Below are 10044 nucleotides of genomic sequence, written 5' to 3' on the forward strand. Positions count from 1 at the left end.
TCATAAACAAAGTTCAATAATGCAATAAGTTTGGTGGAAGCAAACAATTCTTTATGCACATTTAAATGTAACATTAAACAATTAGCATACGCACGTACATAACAATCAATTTCTTATGCTAGCATTGACTAGCTACTAATGCACATATAATTCTATCTTATATGCCCTTCTTATACTACCCATCTCTCATAAACTAAAGCATTGAAATAGTTTAAATAACAAATTAAAAGGACGATAATATAATAAAATTATAACATAGAATAAAAATATAAAATAAATAAAGTAAAATAAATTAAGGAAATGCGTAGCGAATAAATTCGAAAATAAAGTTATTAATTCGAAGAAGATTTATATATATATATTTTTTTTTTTTAAATAACGAATTCTAACTCTTGAAACAATTTAAAAAAAAAATTGAACTTCTAAAAAAAAAATTGTACTCCTTTTTTTGAATAATAATTAATAAGAAAAAGAATAAAAATTTCGAAAGTCAATTTAATTCGAATAAATAATTTGATTTCGAACTTAAATAAGAAATATTATATACTTTCAAACAAGATAAAAGGAGATCTGCCCCCCCAAAAAAAAAGTACCAATTTTTGAACACTATAATACGTAGAATCTCGATTTTTAAGAAATTTATTTTAAATAACTAGATAGTTAGGCGCCTAAAAATTTATTAAAGTAAAACCTTAGCTCTGATACCACTTTGTAACACCCCGACAATTCTCTCTTTTCTAAAATAACCTTTTAATATAAAACATAGAGAATTATCAAGGCATTATCGCCCGTGTGAAAACGTAACGGCTTATTCAGAATTTTGCAGCGGAAAACATAAAACTAACTTTAGGTTTATAAATAATCGATTACAGGTTTAGTCTCAAAAATCAACCAACGAAAATAAGGAAATATAAATAGTATGACAAGTTTAAAGTCCATTTAAACAAACCCAAGTCAACTTAGCAAATCAAAACTAAATACAAGCTCTCTATTCCCGATCCCAATGATGCAACATCTTCAAACCTGCAGATGGACAATGCTTATTGATCCTTAGAGACTGCTCACCAAAGATTGGGTCATCACAGGATCAATAAGGCATAGCCATGATCAACATGCACAAGCAAAAGCACGTAATCAGCAAAGCTGAGTACTACATACTAAATCAATAATAATCCTAACATGATTCTATTAAACGAAACACCCTAACATGATACTAATGAACACAAACAAGGGTAGACAAAACATGATAGTTTGACGACCATACTTGACCAGACTAGACTAGGCTAGACTTTTAGCAATAATATTATTTTAGTTGAAATAGACAATGGACCGAGTTGACCATCCAGAAGTCTTCACTAAGGAAGACGAGGTACGGGCGCGACTCCGTAACCTCAGTGACCTGCGATATCGAGGAACGTTTAAATAAAAATAGGACACGGTGATCAATCCGGTCCGAATTAAAGGCCATGGGCTACCACCATGAACCCCAACTCCTGTTTGTCCGTCACTTCAGACGTGCACAGTCTAAAGCTATTGCTATTCAGTTTCACTTTACATGATTTACAAATTGAGATCCCGTTATGACTCAACCATTACATAAGACAGACAATTCACATTTGTTCACAACTGTTTTTTTTATCTTGGAATTAAGTAAGTGATCATAACAGCATCAATCAAGACTCATTCCAACTTAACCAACCTTTCCTTTAACCATGAGCAACCCTTTATATGGGCATAAAGTTTCAACTTACTAAACAAGGTCCTCCGCCCTTATAAAGTAGTGAAAAGATAGAAAGGGAACAACAACCAATTGATCCAACCCAATCATATAGAATAATCTAGTGTCCCCAACCAACATGTTTGTATCAAACATCCATACTAACATGTTACAGTTCTTATAGTGCAAAATAAGTTCAATAAGTTTGTCCAACAGTATTAAACATGCACATTCCATATAACCAAGTTTGTCTATAATATCAACATCACCAAGTTCAACAATAATATCAACATGATTTCAACAATTAGCACACATTCCAAGCACGCAGGTATGTACGTACCTTGTGTAAACAAATTGATAGGCCACTTTAACACTTTCAAAAGTCGCCTAAAGAGAATTCTCCGCCTAAAATAACCAGCAAGTAATCCCAATCAATTTCTAATCATTGGCAACCATAATAAAGCATTCTAAATGCATCCTAAACATATTTAGAACTTTCCCCAATATCTAAACTTAGACATTTGATTTCCTAGCATCATTGAAATTCGTTGAAAACTTTTTGCAAACATCGTACTTTAAATTTTCAGCAATATAAATTCATTTAAAAGCTTCACCGAGGTCAATCTATGTTCCTAGTATCTCAAAACGACGAATTCAATAATCCATACTCAACTTACCATGATTAATAATCATAAAAACCTTGAATTTCATACTTTAAACAATCAAAATTAATATTTCAAAGTAATTTGATAATCTGAAAATTAATAACTTTATTATATAATTTGCATAATCTGAAATTTATAATTTAATCACAAAAACCATAACTTTAATTCACGAAAACGTAATTCAAATTAATAAAACCTCATTAAGCCCTAACTTATTTTTAATTAACCAAAACTGAAAATAATTGGTTTATAATATCAACACCCAAATCTGGAAATCATATTCAACAACAAAATTATAAATTTAATCCAAGAACATCATTTAAATTAACAAACTATAATTAAAATAATTAGTTACTTAGGGTTTAAGAAATAACCAAGAAAGAGGAGAGGAAAAGCTGGGCGGTGCACGACGCGGTCAGCGGCGGCCGGCTGGGTTGTTGACGTGGCGGCAGCGGTGGTTGCTGTCGCGGGTGGTGCTGTGCGCAAGTCGAACAAGAGGAGGGGAGTGAGGGAGGATGAACAGCAGTGAATCGAAAGAAAAGAAGGGAACGACGAGGAGATGAAGCGGTGGCTTACCGGCGAGGACAGCGACGCGGTCCGGCGGCCTTGGTGGCTGTTCAAGAAGACAAAGCATTAAGGAGGAGAGGAAACGCAAGGAAGAACGAAAACAGGGGAAAAAAGGACGACGAAGGAGAAGGTCGAAGGATACTTACCGACGGCGAGGAGACCGGCGGCTGGAGCAACGGCGTGAAGGAGGAGAGCAGCGACGAGGAGAGAGAGAGGATGAGTTCTTGAGGGTTTGAAAACTTACGTGAATAGTGAAGGAGGGTTTTGTTTTTCTCTTCCTAGCTTTCACGTGAATTAGAAGAAAGAAGGGGAGGGTTTGAGTTTGGGTTTTAATGTTGGGCTTTTCAAGTGGGCTAGACTTAGGATTTAGCTTTAATGATTCGAGTCCAAAACTGAATAGGATCGTTTTCTAAATTCAATCAATTTTCGTAATTCAAATTCTTTTCAACTTAAAATTCTAAAATCATTTTCGATTTCGTAAATCGTTGAAAATATTAAAATGTAATAAATAAATATACGTTAACTATATATTTATTTCCAAAATTCATAAATTCTTATTTAAATATATTAAATATACGTTAAAATATATAAATGAAATATATAAAATTACGGGGGATTACATTCGCTCTGTGCGACTTGTGGAGGATCAAAGAGTGGAACCCATTCTTCCTCAACGAATTGGTTTTCGTTCCACGGTCCGTTGTAGTAAAGCTTGCAGATGACATATTTGTGATGATCGTGTCCAACGTCATCACCGGTAATGGAATACTCTTTCATCCTCCATTGCGTATGTTCTTCACCCCATTTGAAATAGAAGTTTTTTACTTCTCCGACAATTGTTCCCAAATGAAACACATATTTTGTCGCTCCAGAACCTTTCCATTGACCATCCCTAGTCAATCTCTTACGTTCTTCTCCTCTTGGTACAAAAAAAAACCACAAATTGCCCCTTGAGTCCAACGGTGATAGGCTTGGCAGTTCCCACGGCTCGTAGTTGTAGAAATCCACTTGAGTAATAGCTTCCCAACCATACGGTTTTCCTGTGATCTTTCTTTTGAGGTACCACTGAACTAGTTCCTCGTCTGTTGGGTTGAATCGAAAACCCGGTCCAAACGGCTGTACATTTGTTGTAGCATTTGTTTAACAAAAGGGTAGCAAGATGACTCACAATGGGATGCAATTAGTTGTAAAATGTGATGCAAGCAGATTTAATGGTTGAACTATATAATGTGTATAAAATGAGATGTTTGTGAGATTACCATAGAGTGTCATGTACACATATGTTCGTTTTTTGATACATTTGTATTTAACATTTGTTCGTTTTTTTATTAACCAACTTATTATTATAGTTGTCACCAATTTCACATGTTGTTTTTACTTTGAAAGCAATTATAAAATGAGGGGCAATTAATTAATTTCTGAAATGGAACACATATTATCCATTAATCTCGATTAAATCTAATTACAATTTTAGCAAATTCATATGTGAAGTAGAACCAGTTTTGCCGAATGAAATTGTCCAGATCTGAATTAGTTGTTCATAATGTAAACATGGAATCCCAATTTTTAGTCAAACCCTAATTAGTTTTAAACATTTAATGGATGAATTATACTTTGTAGTTACCAAAATTGAACATGTGACCTCTTAATTCTTTTGGATTGTTGTAAGAAACAAGACAAAAAACACCAACATTAACTTAGTACAACTCGAACAGCAATACGATTAGCAAAAATAAGACCACCATTTACAACACCATCACCATCGCCAACACCCACACCAACACCAACACCAACACTAACACCCATCACAAACAACCACCAACAACACCAAGCACTTCCAATTTCGTGACCAAAACAACTTCTTTCGTGACCAACAACACCAAGCACAACCACAATTTCGTTATCAAAAGAACTTAAAATAGGATTTAAGTACAACATAATTAGTATACAATAATCGAAACACACAAAGGAAGGGTTGGATCCATACCACGATTGGCCCCAAATTGTAATTCGCCATCTCTGGAAGCTCGGGTTGGTGTTGGTGTTCCATGATTTCACTCAAATTTGGGCGTCTTTGGTTTGTGGAGAGAGAGAGGAAATGATGGTTTTTTTTGAGCTTTGTGAAATGAGTTTGTGAGGTGTGTGATGTAAGAATGAGTGTAGTGTGATTAAATGTAAAAGGAAAATGAACTTAGTTTTTGCATGTAAAGTAGTCTGAATTTTGAGACAGGTATGGTAGTATGGGGAAGACAAAGGTTGATGTGATTGCCTTGTTGACTTTTTTACTCCATAAATTATAAATGTAAATTATTTATTTGTGTATATGCTTTTAAAAAAAGTTATCCGTTTTTAATTTGTCTCTCTTATTTTTAATTTTAGTCGTGTATGGAAAATTATTCATCCATTACCAATAAAAAGTTCCAAAATACGCAAGTGTAAGAGTTAATTTTATCGACAGAAGGTACATTGTGGGTGTCATCATTACCCTTATTTCTTCCCCAAATTTGAACTGCGTGATTATTTTTAGTTATTCTTTTACGAAATTTGACATTGTGGTTACTTTAATATCAAATGATGTTGAAATTATATTTTACTGTGACCTATTTAGTTGACGTCATATTAATTTGACCCTTACATGCATGTTAATGAAACAGAAAACGTTGTTTAATAAAATATACTTTTACAAGCATATGAATCCGCATATGGGATATGTAAGAAAAATTATTGGGTTATTGCAAAAACTAGGGTCCAAAATTTTTACTACGTGTTCATAAAACCCTTAGTCGCGGTATACTTCAAGGTCGTTGCCCTACCAAGTATCATCCATTACTTCGTCACAATGTAATATTTTAATCATGACAAATTCTCTCCATTTTTTGCAAACTTTAGCTATTTCCATTGCCTCCGTAGACGTGAAACGTGGAAATATCAATCTCCCCATAATGTTTTCATCGAATAGTGCCCAATGTTGTTCTCGTTTCAGCTGCAATGTTATTATTTTAATTTAAAATAAAGTTAGTAATCATCTCCTAATATCCATCAGTAAATTGCAAAACCAGAAGCTGAATAGTACAATTTAGGATAATTACTACTTTTTGGACAACTATATGACTATATACATAAATTGATCATCTCCTTTAATGTCCACTCGAACGTTTGCAGTAGATAACTCCATCTTAGTTCATGTAATTAAATATTTAAAAATACACAAAATTATACACACAAACATGTAGAATAATTTTCCCAAATTACAACCCCTTTGTAATGAAATTTAGTTTAACGACTCCATTTTACAATTTACCAATTACACCTACATTATTTCGATTTTGTGTAGGAAACAAAATAATTTTAAACAAGACTTGAAGTGTAAATCGTAGTATTAAACAATCACTCCCCCAATTTTTTGATTGATTATTCACAAAATTAGTAAATCAACAACAACATTAGCAATTGAGCATTCTTTTTATTTAAATTTCGCAACTAACACCACAATCCACAACAAATTAAATTATTAATTCCAGATCTAGCTTTAACAATCAATTAACATCCAAGGGGTCATCAATAGTTACGAAATAATTTCATTTCAAATGTTAAAATAATAGAATTAATTCCTACATAATTACTGTATAGACATGAAATAAAGAATTGAGAGGTACGCTTCTTACCAATTCCAAACCAAGTTGTGTTGGTAGCTGTTGTTCCCCATCTTGTTGTTGTTGATTTTCCATTCCGTGAAGATGTAGTTTAGGGAGGGTTTTGGAGTTTATTTTTATTGAGAGAGTGATTTTGTGGAGTTGTGTCTTGGAAGCTTACTTACTTCTTTGTAGTTCTATTAAAGTGATTTTTCTCTTAATTTTTAGACAAGAATGGGAGTGTAAGGGGAGACAACGTATGATGTGATAGGTTTGTTGACTATTGGACTACCTTTATTTGTTTTATTTAACCTGTTTTCAATTTATACTAGATATAATACTGGTTGTGTATGTTAAGTTTATTTTACGGTTTTAAAATATATTGTGTATGTAATAATAATGATGCAATAATTTTTGTACCAACTCCCAAGACGCAGACGCTTGGGTTATTTTTATCGAAATTAATGAAGTCGTGCGTGTCTCAATTCTGCTGTAACATTAACTGTATACATTAGTTTTGTTGTAATTGTTAATGGAATTGTAATCCCAAGTACAGCATTTGAGTTCCATTTCATAATTTATTTGGTTATAATGTACAATAATCTATTATTCATTATTGTAAATTTGAGGACTTCTGTCAATACATACTTTAAGTGAATGGCACAAAAAAAAGTTGCGTAGGGAATTTATTTTATTAATTAAACGAACAATAACGTGACGAAGCATTGTAAGGCAAATGTAGAAAACGATTACAATTATCAAATCCTAGTGAAATAAATAAGCAAGGCAAAGGCTATCATGAATGCCATCTTGTACATGAATACTTCTGCGTCACGTGCCTTTTCGATTTGGGCAATGAGCATCTCATTTGCAAGACTTAATCGCACACTCTGTTCCCGCAGATTTGAATTATCTTCTTGAAGTACCTCAACAATGTTGATAATTATGTCGTTCTCCCAAGTGAAGAAACCACAATTATCGTCCTGCATCCGAATCTAAATCATTACTATCCATCCCATATACTAAAGTAGGCACTGAAAAAAAAAATTAGTGTATTTGATACCAACCTTCCAATAAGGGCATGAGTAGAACCTTTGTCCAGCGTTCTTGGTGTGTTTACAAAGGTCAAGTTTGGCTTTTTGACCATGGTAGCAAAACAAATTCTTCACTCTACTCCCACGGGTGTTTCTCGTTGACGGGGATGAGGTTCGGGATTCATAATCTAAAACCATGCTCTTAATTTTGTGATTTATAGTTTTGTAGTGGAACTGTTTGGTTTCAAGAGTACTTTGCTGAAGTAGGCAAGCCATACTTATAGTCCAATAAGTTGGTTTTAGATTTGAAAAAACGGTACATTCTAAATATGACCGTTGTTATGTGGATGTTGGTTGGTCTGTCTGAAAATTATATGTTATACTTGGTATAATATTGGACATAAATGGAAAAATAATTCCAATGAGTCCTCATTCTAATACATATAATTTTACATATTCAGTAAATGTTTATGAATTGTGAAAACATAACAAGGAAAAGAATGAAAACAAATTTATTACAATCACTTATTGGGATCACAAATTTCCCGCACAATTAAAAAACTGAATGACCTACTGATATTACACTCATGCACAGAATTAAATTAAAAAAAAAATGAAGGATTAAAAAACGAAATAATACAAAACCTTAATAGAAAGTATTTATATGTCACCGTACACATAATCCACAACTACCTCGCCGAACCCATAGGAACCATCTGGTCCTTTGTCTGATTTCAAGACCCTGTCCACGCTTTCTTGGTCCCATAGACGTAGACGACTTGAATTTGGAAATTTTTTTAGGATTCTCGTACTGTACGCCAGTCGATCGATGTAGATTATCTGTAAGAACAGAGTAACTGTTTTAACAAATACAATTTAAACAAGTTATCGTACCCTACTAATCAAAATGTTTCAAATGTGGTACTCACGAGCAAAAGTAGTGTACACCCCCCGTATCCTTCTTTTGAGGAATTGAATTTGTTTCCATATTTGATAAGCCAGTCCAGTACATAACGTCCCCAATTATAAGTGGATGCTTCGCTCGCTATCTGTAGGACGCTTAGATGCAAAGGGCTTATCCATCCACACTTTTGAGTTGGGCATAAAATGGTTCCTAGTGCGTACAATAAGAAGTCTCTTTGAAAGGACTCTTTATCAGGCCGGTGACAGACGATTTTACCAAACACTTCAGATTGTGTAACAGCTCCGTACATTGTGTTCTGCTTGTATAATCTTTTTATGGTTAGAGCTGTGCTCTTATTTGATAAACTCGGATGCATCAATTCTTTATCGGACGGTATTCCTAACACCCAATGTACCATTTCCTCATCAATTGTAACCATGTAGTTGTCCCTAACCTTTAGTTGTAAGGTATTAGGATCAAACCTGGATGTAATCCAGTACCCAAACTTTGGGTCAATATTGAAAATCCTAGTGAATAAAAGTTCCTCAAAGCCCATATCAACAATCCACAACTTTTGTTTACCGGATAATTTCCCAAGTAGAATTCCAAATTGACTAAGAGCACATCCCATTCTAGGAATCTGTAAGTATTTGAAGTTGTCTTAGTGGGAGAGTTAATCATTTTGATTAAAATCAGACTTTTACATGCATATTTTATAATATCGGGGTTGTGAAATTAATATCAGGTCGTTGTAAAAAATCTAATTAACGTAGTTGCGTAAAATATGAGTGGTTACCTTCCTCCCGATATGTTCATCCTTAGTGGATCCAGTATGCGAATCAGAACTGTCCGAGTCTTTTCCATTTGATTTCTTAGTCTATTAATATTATAATATTTATTAGACATGGAACCAAATATTTCATAGCACAATACAATAAAGTAGTGTATGGACAATTAAATGTGACTCACCCTAGGTTTTTTGGTAGATGTTGTTGGGCTGGCCGCAACCTTTCTTTTTGCAGCCCCTCTCCCTTCTTCTTCAACATCTCGATGTTGAACCACGATTTGAACAAGTGGATTGATTTTTGTGAGTTCAACCAGCTTCACAAAGTCATCCTCATCTTGTATTGGCACACCATCCTCGTGAAATCGGTCCATATCTGCAACGAACCAGATCGTATACTCTTTTCGGCATCCTAATTCTTCGATTAGGTGTTCCATATGTGTAAGGCTTAGACGAATTCTATTACTGATAATCGTCTGTGACAATCCATTCTCATATCCTCTCTTGGGATGGAAAATGAACTTCCCATGATACCAAATGGTAAGGAATATTATTGTTTTCCAATTGCAAAGCCTGTATCACATTTAATCATAGACTGCTTCAAATCAACCGATCTAATTGAAACGAATCTAATTGAACAAGTAGAAAATCAATGGTTGACAAAGTGCGGAATAATTTACCTTAAATTTTCCTCCACGGAGAGCATTCTTCCGTCACCGATTTTGTGTATCTGTGTTTGGT

The 10044-nt window shown here is 33.9% G+C and overlaps 1 long non-coding RNA gene across 1 annotated transcript; it reads right to left on the reverse strand.

The window, feature by feature from the left end:
- Positions 1-2080: 2080 nt before the first annotated feature.
- Positions 2081-3451, reverse strand: LOC130469155 (uncharacterized). The gene is made up of 4 exons (XR_008929527.1): positions 3096-3451; positions 2959-2995; positions 2757-2858; positions 2081-2122 (listed from the first exon to the last, which is right to left on the reverse strand). It is a non-coding gene; the product is annotated as an uncharacterized lncRNA (long non-coding RNA).
- Positions 3452-10044: the final 6593 nt, after the last annotated feature.

The sequence above is a fragment of the Spinacia oleracea genome, chromosome 3, assembly GCF_020520425.1.
Source record: "Spinacia oleracea cultivar Varoflay chromosome 3, BTI_SOV_V1, whole genome shotgun sequence".
NCBI classification, from domain to species: Eukaryota; Viridiplantae; Streptophyta; class Magnoliopsida; order Caryophyllales; family Amaranthaceae; genus Spinacia; species Spinacia oleracea.